At 37.9% G+C, this 19,197-nt stretch overlaps 1 non-coding gene across 1 annotated transcript; it reads right to left on the bottom strand.

Moving 5' to 3' along the window:
• Positions 1-8,905: 8,905 nt before the first annotated feature.
• LOC127117087 (small nucleolar RNA R71) lies at positions 8,906-9,012 on the bottom strand. The gene has a single exon (XR_007801848.1). It is a non-coding gene; the product is annotated as a small nucleolar RNA R71 (small nucleolar RNA).
• Positions 9,013-19,197: the final 10,185 nt, after the last annotated feature.

Consider the following 19,197-nt stretch of genomic DNA (forward strand, 5'->3'; position numbering starts at 1 on the left):
GGAGGATGCTTTCTTGTTTGTGGTCTTGGAGTGGTGGTTAATATTGTCTGCAGAATGTTTCTTTTCGGGTTGAGGCTGTGAAGATGGTGAAGTTTTTGCTTCGTTGTCCGGTGAAACTTGATCATCTTCTTTGGAGGAATGAGTTACATCTTGTCGTTTCAATTTGGGTTTCAATTGTTGGGAGGTCACCATTCGGTGAGGCGACGGTGGTGGGTGGTGAGTTTGTCATCATGAGAGTTTTTGAAACACACACACATACACACATACACACACACACACACACACACACACACACACACACACAGAGAGAGAGAGAGAGATGATGGTGTATGTATGTAGGGTAGTAGCGGTATGGTACCTATTTATTTCATCTATGAAAAAAGCAAACTAACTCATTGCTAACCAAATTTGTTTCTAAATCTCTCACTTAATAAATCATTTGATTTTTACTCAAGTAACTCACTAATCCTCAACAAATCATCTTTTAAATTTACATGTGTTTTGAGCTATTATATGGATAATTTGTCTTATTTTTAGTGATAATGGAGGAATATTAAAGAATTGGAAGAAATATGACAAAAAGAAAGAAATTTATGTGAAGAAATTGTGAAAAAAATCTATTAGTGCAATCCTTAGAAAATTTGATTTCAAGGTCATGCTACGATCACACGCAAAATAAAATACCGTGCCACAATGAAAAAGGATTGTTACATGATCCAATAATATTAAAGTAGAAATCCGTGGCACGAAGGAAAGATATTGTGGCATAATTACTGCCACTTTTTGACGTGTTTAAAAAGAAAAAGGACCGATGTGGCATTTGTTGGCAGTTTTGAGAAGATTTCCCACGAAGAGACATTGCAAGACAGCTCTGGAACATTTTTCTCATCGAAAATCAGATTTCATATGGAGTTTTAGGTATCGTTCATGTAAACTTATTACTATGAACTTCTCTAATATGAGTAATTAAGTTACTTTTGATTATGTTTTATGAGATGAGCCTATATTGATATGTTGAGACATAAGATTGGTATTTGTACTATTTGCATGAATTGATATCTCAGTCTTTTATTAAGTTATACTTGTGTTTCATACTTTGTGTGTGTTGACTAATTCATGAATCGAACCTAGGTTTGTAGGGATTACCTACCCTTGTAAACTTAAACCAAATTAATTGTTCAAGTTAATAATTTATTTAAGGATAAATAATTATAAGTTTTGACTTAGGGATCAACGTACTAAATTCTCTTGTTTTAGCTTCGAACCAGCAAATGTTGATATGTATCTCCTGCATTTTTCAGACCTAGTATCAAATTGATTGTGGCCTCAGAATATTGTACCTTGGTTCCTCAAACAATCACCTCCATCCTTTTATTGTCGTGTCTATCAAATTGGAATAGAACTCCTTGACCATTTGATCATTGTAGGGTTTTGGATGCTGGTAGGATTTCTTCCATTTCAGACTTGTGATGATGCGCCCTATGTAGTCAGGTAGAGCTAAGTCCTCATCTTCCATATGGAAGATGAGATCTCTTTTAGAATGTACACTTTTTCCAGAGAAATAATTGGTGAAATCTTTGTTGAGCTTCACCATTGATGAATGTTTTGACATCTGAGGTCTCTAAGTCAGAGTAATCAATAAAGGGGATCGTGTTTTTCCTTGCGCACATCTTAACACTTTTCCAGTACTTTTTGGTTCCATTGTTGGTTTAGTTTTTGAAGTTTTGGTGAATTTGACAAGATGATGATATATTTATGAAAGTTGTTGCGATTTTGTAAGAAGTTTCAGAATTGATTGGTATGATGAGTGATGATGATGATGATATGGGTTAGCATGTTACTATAGAGAGGGAGTGGTAAAAAACTTGAAATTAAAATTGGAATATGGAAAATAATTGTTTAGGGTTTACTATGGTAACTTATTGTAGTTACCAACACAGTAATGGGTGGCAGATAAGTAATTAATGCGCATATGCTAAGACATCATTGGTGATGTCAGGTGCGCGACTTTAGTGTTATCTTCTTTTGGTTTTCTCTCTTCTAAACTTTCGATTTTCATCAATATTTTAATAGATTCATTTCTCTCTCTCTCTCTCTCCCTCTCTCTCTCTCTCTCTCTCTCTCTCTCTCTCTCTCTCTCTCTCTCTCTCTCTCTCTCTCTCTCTCTCTCTCTCTCTCTCTCTCTCTCTCTCTCTCTCTCTCTCTCTCTCTCTCTCTCTCTCTCTCTCTCTCTCTCTCTCTCTCTCTCTCTCTCTCTCTATCTCTCTCTTTTCCTTAGATGACATTAAACACCTCCTCTTCTCATGAACAGTCACAAATGTGACTGAACTCTTCAGAAATAAACCCAGTTTTTCGCCTTATCATCTGAAACAAAACAAAATAAAACTTAAATTTATTAAGTTGGGCTACCTCCCTATAGCGGGGTTTTCATTACCTTTAGGTTTATTGACTAAACCAAAAGTCAACATACAATTCGAGTCGCCATCGCACTTTTATTTGTCCAAAGGAAAGGCTAAAAAGCAAACAAAAGCCAAGTAAGAAGTTTTTTCAAATCAAAAACTAATAAAAATGTCAGAGATCTAGGTAAGGGGGTTGGTTATGAAATGGGAAGGTTTTACACACCCAAAACATCCTTAGTACTCTAAGGGAACCCTTTTTGCAAATATGTGTTATAGGTTGGTATTTGTGAAAATATTTGTGCAAAAGATTGGAGGGATGAGAAGAGAATAGATTATATTTACAAATTTGTTGTTTGAATGGATGAACCCATTGCCTACGTACCATCACAAAGGAGGATTAAAACCTCGTAGTTCGTGGTAAAAATCTCAAAGATTGGTGAATTGATTTTAATCAAAAGCCTTAAGGTCTTTCGTTATCAAAGGGAGAAAACTCGACCTAAACCAACAATCCACCATGTGAGGAAGGCTTCAACGTGCTAGTGAGGGGTTAACCCTATAATAAGCATGGAAGGCTTATAATCCAACACTAAGGATGAGGTGAGATTTACATCAACCACTATGATAACTCAAACCTATGACTAATGTTTTTGAAAAGATTTTAACAAGTGGCCATTGGAACCACAAAACAACTTGAAATGGGTCATATTTACAAGTTAAATTTATTTACAAAATGAGGTCAAAGTTGGATTAGAGTTTATTTACAATGAGTATTCATGAAAATGGTTTTGAAAAAGTCAAAGGCCCAAGGCCTAGGTTTCTAATTTGAAATAAAGTCAAAGTTTTGAAAATGATTTTTTGGCTTGGTTAGAGGGGGGAGAAGAGAGAAGGGTTATTCCTAAAGCATACAAAGATAAAAGGGGAGAGATAACCCTTGGAGTTCCTTTTCTTTTAGTCATAGAGATGACTCAAGATGCTCCTTTCCTTTGGACTTAGCACACAAAACAAGCAATCAATAGTTTGAATTCAAGCTCCTAGGATCTCCATTTGGCTTGGCTCTTAACTTGGCTACTCATGACAATGGTCCTCTTTTCACAATCTTAAGATGCGATTCCTATCACACAAAAGCACACATCAAAAAGCTCACAATATAATAAAGGGGATGGACAAAGAATGAGTTTGAGGAGAAGTCCTTTTAGGTCAACTTTGAATTTTAGCATTCTAAAGGCATGAGGCCTAATTGCTCTTCAACACATTTTGCATTCTAAAGGCATGAGGCCTAGTTGCTCTTGGACTCCTTTAAGCATGGGTGAATCCTAATTCTAAGTCCTTTCTCCTTTTGCATTTTGGTTCACATCAAAACAAACACAAAACAACACAAAATAGCAATATATTTATATACAATAATGGGCTCAAATGAACAAAAGAAAAATGACATAAACATAAAATATGTGCTCAAGTGAGAAAAAATGAAAATCAAGATGAATAATGAGCAAGAAATAAATGACATTAAAAGTAAATGACAAGAATTTAAAAGCTCAAATTAAACTTAGTAGTTAGTAGAGTTAAGTTAGCTTGTCATAAGACAATGTAGCGCTATGTTAAGCAATCGTAAATGGACTAATATAGTAGCCACGCCTATCTGAGGTCGGTCAATAAGAATATAGGCAAAGAACACAAGTTAGAGGTCATGACTAGTAAGTCAAGCTCCATAAACTTGCCATTCCAAACAAAAGGGGAAGGGCCTTGTATTGACTTTTGGTTATTTGCTTGACCAAGAAGTAACCTATCTTTGACACAAAATAACTCACTTGATCATGGATCAAGTTGAATTTGGTTTGGATCAAAGAAGATTAAACTTCTATTTGTCAAGACCAACCTCAAGACTTTAACTCATTGGCCATTGAGGGAAAGAAAGGGATGAAGATGAAAGGGAGGGAGGATAAGAAGACAACAACCAATCCCAATTGATCAAGGGATAACTCATCCTTGATCAAATTCATTCATCTTTCTAGGTGATGATCCTTAAGGATTCTCAAACCATAAGATCCAATGAATTTGATCAAAGTTGAACCAATTCAACCTTAATCAACACCAAACAGAAGAGAAATGAATATAACAAGTCAAGAAGTCAATAATATTTTTTTGGTATTTTTTTAATTAAAAGAAAATACACATAAAAAATAAACAAACAAAGTTGAACCTCAAATTCAATTCAAAGTAACTTCAAAAAGTCCAATTAAATTTGCATAGGTTCAACATAGTCAAACAAACTTTGACTAATTTTCTCACAAATTTTTAAAGTCAGAAAGTAATTAAAATCAATTAAAAACAACCAAAAATAGCATAATATGAATTAAAATCTCAAATAATCTCAAAACAAACAAGAAATTGTTGAGACTATTTTTTATTGACTTATCATGATCCATAGATGCTATGAAAATATTTTTGTATTTTTTTTAAAGTCAGAACGTATTTTAAAATGAATTAAAATCATTAAAAACCAAATAATTCATAAAAAATATCAAATGAAGTCACAAAAATAATTAAAAATCATAATATGAAACTAGATTTTTCAAGAAAAATTTCAAAGTTGGTCTCATATTTTTCTGACTTCATATGAATTTTTAATGAATTATTGAAAATAGAATGAATTAAAATAAAATAAAAAGAAGATGAAATAAACGAAAAATGTTGAGCCACCGAATCCATTTCGTTAATTGATGTGGCACGCTGCACGGCTTAGGTCTGATGATGCACGGTGGGCTCAAGTCAACAGCGAAACATAATGCATTAAAACAAGTAATTAAAACGGACGTATGAGATTAGATCGTGAGGGAGAGATCCAAGGGCCATGAGCAGCACACGTGGTGGTGGCGGTGGAAACCACCTTCTTCTCCGATCAACCAACACATTCCGGCCAGATTTGCAGGAAAATGGATCTCATCGAAAATGAAAAACAAAGGCATGGAAATGAAACTCACGTGATGTAGATCATCATTGTACCATTAGATTCCTCTCATTCTTCCTATATTGAGAGAAAGATGAAGGAGAAAATCATGGTGTCCACACGAATTGTTCATGAAGTGGCAAATTGAATACACCAAAAGCTTGCCACAAGTATGAGGACTTCAGAGAACCACAAAAACACAAGAATACTACATTGAATTAGGAGTTTCATATCCAAACAGTTTGAGTTTATACCTTCAAAATGGTGAGCTTCTGGCCACGAATTCTTCAAGCTTCTTGCTCCTCTTTGATCTCTGAATGTAGGGAAGATGATTGGCTAAGGAATCTAGCTTTGAAACTCAACTAATGTTGCTGAATTTCAAGTTCGAAAATATTGAAAAAAAAGTGAGTGATTCCTTTAGTGAGGGTATAGTTTCAGTTCTGCAGCATATGGGATCTCCAAAAGGTTATCAAAGGAATGAGGGGAAACCCTTATTTATAGGTAAATGCTCCTGAATTCACACTTTGCTCATGTGCATGGGATTTGAATTTTTGAATGCATGGGCCTTTGTGGATGTGTGAGAGGCCCATGAATGGCTGGAGGAGCTTGCTAGGATCATATGGCAGGCATGTGGTCATGCACATGGAATGGGAAATGCTTGCATATCAAGTTATAACATAAAATATCAAAAATGAACATAAATGAAAAGAAATTCAAATCTCCCAAATGGTAGATCCAAATGACTATTGTGAGTAATGGTTGGAAAGATTTTGAAATAAGGAACAAAAGACATGTTGGGCAAAAAACCATTTGACATGTGCAAATTGGTCAAAACTGGCCTGGAAAGTTCAAGTATAAAACATGTTCAAATCACTTTGAAAAAATTAACCAAAAGTAAGCTTGATCAAACCTCTCTGTCTTCATGATGCCAGCTTCAAATGAAAATTTCTCCAACTTCAAAGTTGTATATATTTTCAAGATAGTCAATTTAGCCTCAAAGTTTTCATCGTTTGGATTTTCTATGACAAAGTTATGGGCACTTGAAGTTGGGTACTTTTTCAAATTCAATGAATTAGGTCCAAGATGACCTATAATGTTTTGCAATATCACATTTATTTCCTTTAGGATTATGATGACATTGAAATTCACCGTATTTTCGACTCCGATTTTGCATGCATTTTAGTAGTTTTATTGTCATTTTGTTGTGTTATTACTATGTTTCTCTTTGTTTTCAGGTTTTTACTTTAATCGGAGCCCCGATCGAGAAAAGGAGTGAAAAAGAGCTAAAAACCCTAAAATTCAGCATTTTGTACTTGTGGCTCCCACTGTGGCTGTCACCATAGACCCTGCCATGACGTGTCCTAGCTCAACTTTCCTCAACTTCCAGGTTTCCCACTACTTCCACTAAGGCGCCACAGATTGGCCTTGTGGCGGGCGCCATGGCCTTGTGGCGGGCGCCACAAGAGGAAACGTTTTCCCTCCCAAATTCAAACTGAAGGGCATCCTTGTCATTTCCATTATTTTACTTGCTTATAAATAGAAACTCGAATTCACTTGTTTAGGCATCCAAACTTAGAGCAGAGGCAAACTTATAGCAAACTTTGTTTCACTTAGGCATATATTAAGTATTTTAAAGTGGTAATCGCTTCGCATTGGGGTGTTACCACAATTGTGTAATCAAGTCTGTGATCGAGTCTGTAATCGAGTTTGGAGCACTTTGGAAGGAAGTTAATCCTGCCGCCATTTTCATTTCCGCTTTTCATTTTATTCAACCCTCCGATTGGAGCAGGTTTTTATTGCTTTACCTTTATCTATTTATTTCCCGCACTCGCTTTACTTTATTTATTTCTCGCACTCACTTTACTTTATTTATTTCCCGCACTCGCTTTACTTTATTTATTTCTCGCACTCGCTTTACTTTATTTATTTCCCGCACTGTCTTTACTTTATTTATTTCCCGCACTCGCTTTACTTTATTTATTTCCCGCACTGTCTTTACTTTATTTATTTCCCGCACTCGCTTTACTTTATTTATTTCCCGCACTCGCTTTACTTTATTTATTTTCCGCACTCGCACTACTTTTATTTACTTTCCGCACTCGCACTACTTTTATTTACTTTCCGCACTCGCACTACTTTTATTTACTTTCCGCATTCACACTACTTTTATTTACTTCCCGCACTCGCACTACTTTTATTTAATTTAAATGCACCTTTACTTTAACATGTCTAACTAAACCTATAAGGTTAGAATGTAAGGATCGTAATTGAACCGATAATCCGTACGATTGTTCGTAGAAACGCTTAAGGGCTATTTTAACTTTCAACTTAAGTTTTCCCACACTTAATTTCCGTTGGGTAAGATCGAAAGCCGTCCAACGTCTATTTAAACTTAATTGTTTTTAACTATTTCAAAAACAGTGAAAGCGCTATGTTTAGTTCATTAGGAGTTTTTAACTTAAGAAAAAGAGATTTTAAAACTATTTTCGGACGCGTTTATAAGTTTAGAGTCTGGTTCGTGAGAACCTCTTTTGGTTAAGAAATCCAAGTTAAAATACTTTTCAACTTAGTCAAGATACTATATTTCTTAAAAATAGGTTTACTACTCTAACGCAATGCACGCCTTTTTATAAGTGAAAATAAGAGGGTTTGATTAGGGAGTACAACTCGGTTCTGAATACGCGAAAGCGACAGTTCCTGTTAAATTGGTTCTTTTCAAAGTAGGAAACACTGCCCATAAGTAGTTCTATTAGCAAGTACTTGGATTATTAATTGATTATGTGAATTACATTCGACTCTGTCTTTATTAATTGAACTTTATTCAACACTTTACTTTTCATTGCACACTCTAAAAACCCCTATTTTGATTACCTTAGATAAACACCATAACAATAGATAACGATAGATTGACACTTGGTCTCTGTGGATTCGACAATCTTTTATATTACTCTAACGCGATCGTATACTTGCGAAAAACACGCATCAAGTTTTTGGCGCCATTGCCGGGGACCAATTTCGTCAAATTTCATTACCCTGTTGTTATATCATTTAGACTTAGGTTATTTCCCGCCGGTCAATGCGAAAAGCTCGCAGCACCAGAAGCTTAGTTTACCCTCTAGCAGAACCTGAACGTTACGCTCGCACATGTTTATTCTTTCATAGAATTAGGAGAGCTATGGCCGAAGATCAAAACCAAAGACCTCTTAAGGAATTCCCCCAACCATCCAACGAAGAACCTAGTTCTAGTATAGTAAACCCAACCATCCCAGCTAATAATTTCGAACTTAAACCTTCCCTGTTACAACTAGTGCAACAGAGACAATTCGCAGGTCTCGCTACTGAGAACCCAAACCAACATTTAAAAATCTTTCTCCAATTAGCAGACACTTTTAAAACCAATGGAGCTTCTCCTGAGGCAATCCGTTTAAAATTATTCCCTTTTTCCCTCAGAGATAAAGCCCTATCATGGTTAGATTCCCTTCCACCCAATTCCATTACGACTTGGGATAACCTTAGAAGAGTATTCCTTGCTAGATACTTTCCCCCAAGTAAGACCGCCGTTCTTCGAAACCATATAACTAAATTTACCCAGAACCAAGGAGAATCGTTGTTCGAAGCTTGGGAGAGATATAAAGAGTTGTTAAGAGCATGCCCACATCATGGTTTAGAAAATTGGTTAATCATTCAGACCTTCTATAATGGACTTCACTATAACACTAAGATGACCATCGACGCTGCCGCAGGCGGTGCGCTGATGAACAAACCTTATCCTGAAGCTAGTGCCCTCATCGAATATATGGCTCAAAACCATCAATCATAGGGAGTCGAACGAGCGACAGTTGAGAAGAAGGAAGCCCAAAGAGTAACGCATGAACTAAGCTCTATAGACATGATGCAAGCTAAAATGGACGCATTAGCCCTCAAGGTCGAGCATATGTGCATAAACCCGAATACTGTAGTCGCAGTTTCGTTGGATTGTGAGATATGTGGAACCAAAGGACACCAATCCGCAGAATGCAGTCTACTAAACGAAACCCACTCTGAGCAAGTGAACTACACCCAAGGGAACCCATATTCGAATACTTATAACCCTGGATGGAGGAATCACCCTAACTTCTCCTATAAAAATAATAACCCTATCCAAAATAATGTGCCTCCGAGACAACCTGGTTATCAAGCCCCAAGACCAAATCAACCTATGCAACCTGTACCACCAAAGCCGAGCCTTGAGAAAATTATGGAAAATTTTATCATTGCTCAAACCCAACAAAACAAGGAGTTCATGAACCAAAACATTCATGTTAACGAATTGATTACCCAGTTAGGAACCAAGGTTGACCAAATAGTTACTCATACCAATATGCTTGAAACCTAGATCTCTCAGGTAGCTTTAAACCAAGCCCTTTAGACTACACCTGGAGGACAGTTCCCTGGACAACCTCAACAGAATCCGAGAGGACAAGCCAATGCCATTACCCTACAAAGTGGGAACGCTTATGATGAGCCAACAAACCCAACATTGAGCGAACCCAAAACTTCTAAGGAATATACCAAACCCCCGGACGAAGTAAAGGAACCAGAGGAATCTGAAAACCAGGAAGGTCAAGAAAAAGGAGAAAAACCTAAAGATAAAACTTATGTACCACCCCCGCCATATAAACCACCTATACCATATCCGCAAAGACTCAAACAAACCCAGATCAATAACCAATATCAAAAATTTATTAAAGTTATAGAAAAACTTCATGTAGAAATCCCTTTCATAGAAGCCATCACCCAAATACCTTCTTATGCCAAGTTTCTCAAAGACATCCTTACCAACAAACGTAGACTTGACGATCCGAAGCCTTTGGAATGTAATGCCATTTCCAAGAATAAGTTAGCCAAAAAAGATAAAGATCCTGGAAATTTCTCCATTCCTTGTCTTTTGGGTAGTCATGTCATCGAAAAAGATTTTCTAGACTTAGGAGCTAGTGTGAGCTTAATTCCTTTAGCAATTTGTGAGAGGTTAAACTTAGGAGAATTACAACCCACTAAGATGTCACTTCAGTTAGCCGATAGATCTGTTAAGTATCCGATAGGCATTTTATAAGATGTCCCTGTTAGGATAGGTCAGTTATTTATCCCTACTGATTTTGTTGTCATGGACATCAAAGAAGACAATGATATACCAATCCTTCTAGGTAGATCATTCTTATCAACTGCAGGAGCCATAATAGATGTCAAGAGAGGAAAATTGACCTTTGAGGTAGGTGATGAGAAAATAGAATTTATACTTTTAAAATTTCTTATGGTACCTGTGATGGGAGACGCATGTTAGGCCTTAGATATCTTTGATGAGTGCGTTAGGGAATTAGAACAAGAAGAAATCATAAAAACAATTAAGTTACCATCAACTCTCATAATGGAAGATGGTGACTTTAAGAAACCCTACATCGATGATAACCTTTACGAATGTTTATCCCTTACCCCTGATCCTATGCCATGCCCTAAGAAACCAACCTTAGAACTTAAGGAACTGCCTAAGAACCTGAGATATGAGTTCCTCGATGAAGAGATGAACTATCCAGTTATAGTCAGTGCTACCTTGAGCCAAGAGGAAATGAACCAACTTTTAGACGTTTTACGAAGATATCCCTCAGCCTTAGGATATAATATCTCTGACCTGAAAGGTATAAGCCCATTCATATACATGCATCGAATCTCGCTCGAAGAAGATTCAAAACCCTCCAGAGAACACCAGAGAAGAATAAACCCTATAATGAGTGATGTTGTTAAAAAGGAAGTTCTTAAGTTACTTGAGGCAGGTATAATCTACCAGATTTCGGATAGTAAGTGGGCGAGCCCTGTGCATGTAGTACCTAAAAAGGGAGGCATCACAGTCGTGCAAAACGATAAAGGCGAACATGTAGCAAAACGTTTAGAAGAAGGATGGCGGATGTGTATAGATTATAGAAAATTAAATAAAGCAACCAGGAAGGATCATTTCCCTTTACCATTTATAGACCAGATGTTAGAGCGTCTAGCCAGACACTCTTACTTCTGCTATCTAGATGGATACTCTAGATTCTTCCAAATACCTATCCACCCCAAAGATCAAGAAAAAACTACCTTTACATGCCCTTATGGAACTTTTGCCTACAGACGAATGTCATTCGGCCTTTGTAATGCCCCAGCTACTTTCCAACGCTGCATGATGTCAATCTTTGCAGATTACCTAGATGGTATCATGGAAGTGTTTATGGATGATTTCTCAGTTTGCGGATTTGATTTCCACAATTGTCTTGCTAACCTTGAGAAAATCCTGGAGAGATGCGTGGAGGTGAACCTCGTGCTAAACTGGGAAAAGTGTCATTTCATGGTGACCGAAGGAATTGTTTTAGGACATATAGTTTCCAAAAAAGGTATAGAGGTAGATAGAGCTAAGATAGAAGTTATAGAAAACCTAAAACCACCCAAAAATATCAGAGAAGTCCGGAGCTTTCTTGGACACGCTGGATTCTACCGGCGTTTTATTAAGGACTTCTCCAAAATAACTAAACCTTTAACTGGACTTTTAATGAAAGATGCTGAATTCATTTTCGATGGGAAATGTAATGACGCATTTAATCTTTTAAAGCAAGCATTAGTATCTGCACCCATTATGAAACCACCTGATTGGTCAGAACCTTTTGAGATAATGTGTGATGCTAGTGATTATGTGGTTGGAGCCGTTCTAGGACAAAGGAAAGATAAAAAATTGCATGCCATATATTATGCCTGTAGAACCCTAGACGCTGCCCAACTTAACTACGCAACAACTGAGAAAGAATTACTCGTTGTAGTTTTCGCTATAGACAAATTTAGATCTTATCTAGTAGGAGCAAAAATCATAGTTTACACCGATCATGCTGCCATTCGTTACCTATTAAGTAAAAAAGATGCCAAGCCCAGGTTACTCCGATGGATTCTGTTACTACAAGAGTTTGATTTAGATATAAGAGATAAAAAAGGCACTGAAAATGTAGTAGCCGATCACCTTTCTAGGCTAGAACATCTAAAACCAGATTTAGTACCCATAAATGGTGATTTCGCCAATGATAGACTAATAGCTAGACTAGAAACCATTGAAGATAACAACCTAGGCCCTGATGAGCATTCCCAAAATTCCTTAGCAATAAGTAACGTACCATGGTATGCTGACTTTGTTAATTACCTAGCTGCTGATATTGTACCCCCTGATCTTGCCTACCACCGCAAGAGAAATTCTTCCACGATGTGAGAAACTTCTATTGGGACGAACCACTCCTTTTTAAAAGGGGTAAAGATGGCATTTTTCGCCGTTGCGTTCCAGAAGAAGAGGTAAATAGTATTATCGAGCATTGTCATTTTGCACCCTATGGTGGACATGCGAGCACTTCTAAGACATACGCCAAGATTCTTCAAGCTGGCCTATTCTGGCCTACCATGTGGCGTGATGTCTATGTTTGCATTGTCAAATGTGATAGATGCCAACGCACTGGAAACATTTCAAGGCGTGACAAAATGTCTCTAAGAAAAATTCAGGAAGTAGAACTCTTCGATGTATGGGGTATAGATTTCATGGGACCTTTCCCACCATCCTTAGGAAACAGATATATCTTGGTAGCTGTAGACTATGTGTCTAAGTGGATTAAAGCTATAGCTGCACCCACAAACGACACTAGGGTAGTGCTAAAGCTATTTAAAAACTATATATTCCCTAGATTTGGAACACCATGTTTAGTCATAAGCGATGGAGGATCGCACTTCATATCGAGGATATTTGATCAACTTTTAAGAAAATATGGAGTTAGGCATAGAGTAGCAACACCATACCATCCACAAACTAGTGGCCAAGTAGAAGTATCCAATAGGGAGATAAAACAAATCCTAGAGAAAACCGTTTCTATCTCTAGGAGAGACTAGTCTCAGAAGCTTTAAGAAGCATTATGGGCCTACCGAACCGCTTTCAAAACCCCTATAGGAACAACTCCTTACCAACTAGTTTATGGAAAATCTTGTCACTTGCCTTTCGAATTAGAGCATAAGGCCTATTGGGCCATTAAAACTTTGAATTTAGACTACCTGACCGCCAGAGAAAAGTGTACCCTTGACATTTACAAACTAGAAGAACTTAGGCAATCTTCCTACGAGAATGCAAAAATATACAAAGAGAGAACAAAAGCCTACCACAACAAAAGAATAGTGAAGAAAAACTTCAATATAGGCGACCCTGTTCTCCTTTTCAACTCTAGGTTACGACTCTTCCCTGGGAAGCTACGCTCAAGATGGACTGGCCCTTTCGAAGTATCCAAGATTCTGAGATCCGGAGTCGTAGAAATCAAGAACGAAACCTGTAGTCCATTCATCGTAAATGGACAAAGACTAAAGCTCTACGAAGGAGGAGACATTCCAGCATACTACTCAAGCCACACTCTGACTGATCCACCGATTCCTACTAATACAGGTGTATAAATTCTAATCGTCAAGCTAATGACGTTAAACAAGCGCTGCGTGGGAGGCAACCCATGGTTTTTCATTTTACTTTTTCGCATTTATTTTTTTTTATTATTATTTTTTTTTACCGAGACTAAATATTTGAATGGTTTGTATTTTCAGGACCCCTTTCCTAACTTTTTATAGGATGCAGGATTTCGACGATATGCACGTAGCCTATAGAGATAATGCTCAGAGAGAGCGTTACATCGCTCTTTATCAACGCCTTATGGCGCCCACACGTTATCCTGATCAGCACTGCATGGAGGCACTGGGTATCGAGCCGAGTATCCGATTTCTGAGCCACCAGCTTCATTGGGACGAGTTCGCTGACGACCTGAGTAACACCTACAGGAACTTGACATTGGAGTTCCTCAGTTCATTTGATTATGACCCATACTCTGGACCGAATGGGTATGCTGTTTTCATGCTCTTTGGAGTTGAGTACTCTTTCATCCAGAAAGAGTTCAGTGAGCTATTGGGTTTCCAGACCACTCCTGATGCTATCCTCGAGACACCTATGGGATACTTTCTGGGTAAGGAGGTGGAAAAGTTCTGGAGTGATATATCAGGTGGAGGGAGCCAAGATCCTTCAACGCAACTGTCTCAGGCTATACATAACCCTGCTTTTAGATACTTCCAGATGATATTGGCACATTCCTTCCTAGGAAAACCGGATGCTGAGACATTACTGAGTGAGGAAGAGATCTTCCTACTATTTTATGCATCCCAGTCTCGCCCAGTAGCATGTGGGAACTTTCTATTATATGGTCTCAGCGGTGTCTCCAGATCGACCGAAGGAGTCATCCATGTAGGAGGTATCATCACACAGATTGATATCGCTCTAGGTCTATCTCGCAAGTTGTTACATCTCCGGACCTACTGTGGGTACACTACCATGGATATCGACTTCTATTTGACCCGAGGGTTGATGAGAAGAGCTTCCTTCCATCCATGTCAGTTCCGATTGCTAGTCGACAGCGAGGCTATTCATTATTTCACACTACCTGATCCTATGATGACTAGTGTGCATGATCCAACGAATTGGAGTTATGCTCTGGAGGGCCAGGGAGAGACTATCGAGGAGCCGAGATCACCACCTATTGCTGAGTATACGCCTACACCACCTTCTCCCAGGATCACTGTATTCTCTAACAATCTATCATTGCAGACTCCGGACATCCGCACTCAGATTGCAGAATGTCGTAGAGAGATTGCAGAGCTTAGACATGAGGTGGCCGACCTCACTTTGCAGATGGGAGTATCTGATCTCACTTACGCTACCGAGGCCGACTGTTTATACCAGGAGATCGTGGAGCTCAGGCAGGAGGTAGCCATGCTCCGTGGATCTACTCAGGAAGACGAACCCCCTATTATATGATCTTACCATTTCATTTTATTTTATCTCTTTTTATGCTTACATTTCTCGCATTTACATACCTTATTTTATATCATTGCATTTGGGAAATTTTATTATGTCAGCACATTGATATTTCTACGTTTATATATATATATATATATATATATATATATATAATATATATATATATATATATATATATATATATATATATATATATATATATATATATATATATATATATATATATATATATGTTTTATATTTGTTTATTTTATTTACATTTTTTATTTAGTTGTTTATTTGTTTTTTAGTCTAATGTTTTAAATTTTTTTTTATTTTTTATAAAAATTATGCAAGCCTTATGTTAATAGGAATTACAAGACAAACGTTATCCGGACCCCCAAGCCAAAAGACAACGAGAAGCCCAAGCCAAAGGACCAAAATCCGGCCCAGCCGAATTTTTCCTTGTGGCGCCCGCCATAGACCCTGTGGCGCCCGCCACAGCGTCTGTATAAGCTCGGGGCAGACTCCTTTTCTTCACCATTTTCACACCTTACAACCTTCAAAACCCATTTTTCCACCTTGCAAAAATGTCCTTGAACCCACAAAAAGCTCACATCTTTCTCATCCCCACACCATACAAATCATTTTCTCGATTTCCATTTTCATTTTCATCCGTCGGATTTCATAAAAATCCAACCTTTTCACAACCCACTTCATCTTCTTCGTCACATTACAAGAGCTACACAATGGAGTTTAATGGATTCATTCTTTGAGGAGGGAAACCGGGAGATAGGCAAAGGAAGAGCATTGAACGGTTGCAAAAATCGGGAGATCCTCCCGACAAGGTATGTTGATGAAATTGTCTCTACACTTTAGGTATCTACCATAGCATATTTTATTTATTAGATAATTTAGGTTTGCATAGTATCTTTTCAAACAAAGAACCTACCTATGAGCGATTGACAATCGAATTTTTAAGTTCTTTAATCTATATTGTCAATCCTAACACTGCTAGCACAGTTGGTACTGTCCGATTTAGAATGTTTGCTGTTGAATATGAATTCAGTACCAACGAACTAGCAGACTTGTTAGGAATCCCTCATGGGGACGGTGCTATTTGTGAGGCCCCTTTGGATTTGGAGTGGTCAGTCTAGGTGTTTTCCTTCTGGCAGAGATTGTCAGACACTTCCATAAATTCTTTTGAAGGAATTCTTGCTTCGACTATCCATAACCCGACCATCAGAGTTTTTAGATATCTGTTGGCATGTACTATTTTTTGCCGGGAGAATCCAAATAAGTTAAATGCTAGAGAGCTTCTATTTTTGCAAGGAAGCCTCACAAATAGAAAAATTAATTCGGTCCCGTTCATGCTCGCGCATATGGCTTTAACTTTAAATAAAGCGGGACCGATTGCTTTCGGAGGATTGATTACGTCTATTGCTCGGGCGCTTAACCTGAACAATGAGATAGCTACCCTAGACCCCTTACCTCCTCGCACAATTAACCTAAAATTTCTGAGAGACATGAAATTGTGCCGTTTGAGGAGAGAAGGAGGCTATGTACTTATGGTTCATGGTGTAGCTATCCCATCTATTGTTTTACCATGCACTAGACGTATTGATGTACGTGATGAAAGGAATTGGACCTACGCTTTAGATGCTCCACCTGTTTTGGGTCCTCTTCCTCCTAACATTCCTGATGAGGCAGGACATGACACTGATGATGAATATGATCGGAGAGAGAGATCTCCCGCATCCCATGTGTCCCCCCATCATCCTTCACCACCACACACCACACCATCTTCTTCTTCTGCAGGTACCGCTCCTGGCTTTTATATTACAGAAGAGATGTGGCGTGACCACATGGCTAGAGAGCAAAGGCGTGACGACCTACTCTCTACCATCCAACAACAACTGGCGGATAACATGAGCTTCATGCAAGAATCGCAGCGGAGGACAGATAGATCATATGACACTATTTTACAGTCCCTGCAAACGATCACAAACACGCAAGCCCGTCAGCAACAATACCACCGTCGACATACTGCACTCATCGAAGCCACTCAAGCTTCCATTATGGGTAACCTTTAAGCAGTGAGGACTGCTCAGGATGCCTTACGGACGAGGATGGATCAGAGAGACCATCGTCGTACCCGATCCCGTCGTCCACCTCAGGATGGCGAAGGCACCAGTGGTCAGCAGTAGGTTGTCAGGTAACTCTTCCCTTATCTTATTTCGAAACATTGGGGACAATGTTCAATTTAAGTGTGGGAGGAGACTTTATCTCTTTTCTTGATCGCTTTTCTTTGCTGTTTTCAGTTAGCTTGTTTATTTTCTTTGCTGTTTTAAGATAGTTTGCTTATTCCTTTTTGTTTACTTCATTTCATTTTGCTTTTAGTGTTTTAGATTTAAGTGTCTTAGATAATGCATGGGTCTGACGAGTCACCAGTATAGTGTATGTTTAGTACAGTTTAATCTCCCCATACCTTTAGCCCTACCGAAATTTTTTGCAAAAGAAAACAGTGTTATTCTGAAAGTTTTTGGGTTTTTAAGACGGGTTTGAGTAAGGATGCGGTGACTTGGGAGAACTTTGCGAAACATCAGTATTGTTTTAGCACCATAAACTTCGTAAATATAGGAATCATTCCCGAAACCCCATATACCATGGCCTTAATCATCATTTCAGTATAAGTCCTCAGTAGTTTATCCCAGCAGTCAGCTCCGGCCTACGCATCCTCTACGTAGGGGACCGATGAAAATAAGTGAATGATCCAGTGAAATAAAGAAAAAGAAAAGCAAAAAGGCAAATCCGGTATAGGTGACCCTCACAAAGTCATTTAAACCAAAGAATTGTAAAAATTTGCTACAAAAAGAAAAAGAAAAAGAAAAACTTACCCGCTGTTAGTTGGTTCAGAGGTATCTGGCACTGAACTCGGTAGGGCGGATTACGATCCGATCCCCCACAACTGCAGTTGGGTCAAATAAAAGGGTTTACACATATTTATGTGCCAAAAACCCCATGTTTGGATCATAATCACTAACAGGTCACTCTGCTATGAAGCATGTACGGATAACGGGCTTAATGTGATTGCGCCTAAATGAAAAGGACACAAAAAGAGATGAAGAGGCAGGCCTAGGTATTGTGGGATAATATGGGTTGGTTAATATAAGAATGGAGTTTATGTCCGTGTATTTGCGGATTAGTGTCATCATGATACCCTTAGTTCACTCGGTTAGTACCTATCACTGCATCCCGACTTGAACTTAGAACCTTTTTAACCTGAAGCACTCGTTTACACCATTTTTTCTTCTATGAGATTTTTAATATTTTGCTTGAGGACAAACAAAGGTTTAAGTGTGGGAGAGTTTGATGACACTGAAATTCACCGTATTTTCGACTCCGATTTCGCATGCATTTTAGTAGTTTTATTGTCATTTTGTTGTGTTATTACTATGTTTCTCTTTGTTTTCAGGTTTTTACTTTAATCGGAGCCCCGATCGAGAAAAGGAGCGAAAAAGAGCTAAAAACCCTAAAATTCAACATTTTGTACTTGTGGCTCCCACTGTGGCTGGCGCCATAGACCCTGTGATCGGAAAAATAGCAAGTGTACTATTTTTACCGATGTAGTAATAAGGAGTTTTATTTCCAAGTATCGATCTCAGGGATTGCGTAGGAAATACTTATTTAACTTTGATTCTATCAAAACAAAAAGGTAATGGTTTGGTTGTTTTTGGAATTTCAGCAAGAAACATAAAAGATAGTAAAAATGTGAGTGATTAAGATAAAACATGCTAGGGTGGGTGGTTGATTTAACCAGTTAAGAATTCAGTCAATATTTCCTTAATACGCATGAAACATTCAATTACCTAACCTCAGAATGTTCTTCCTTAAGTCCTCAAGAAAGAAACTATTAAACTACCAATTCTTATCAAATTTCCATTCAATAAATCCTTGGTTTTAATCATAAATAAAATCGAGGTTTTCGGTGG

This window comes from Lathyrus oleraceus, chromosome 1, assembly GCF_024323335.1.
Source record: "Lathyrus oleraceus cultivar Zhongwan6 chromosome 1, CAAS_Psat_ZW6_1.0, whole genome shotgun sequence".
NCBI lineage: Eukaryota > Viridiplantae > Streptophyta > Magnoliopsida > Fabales > Fabaceae > Lathyrus > Lathyrus oleraceus.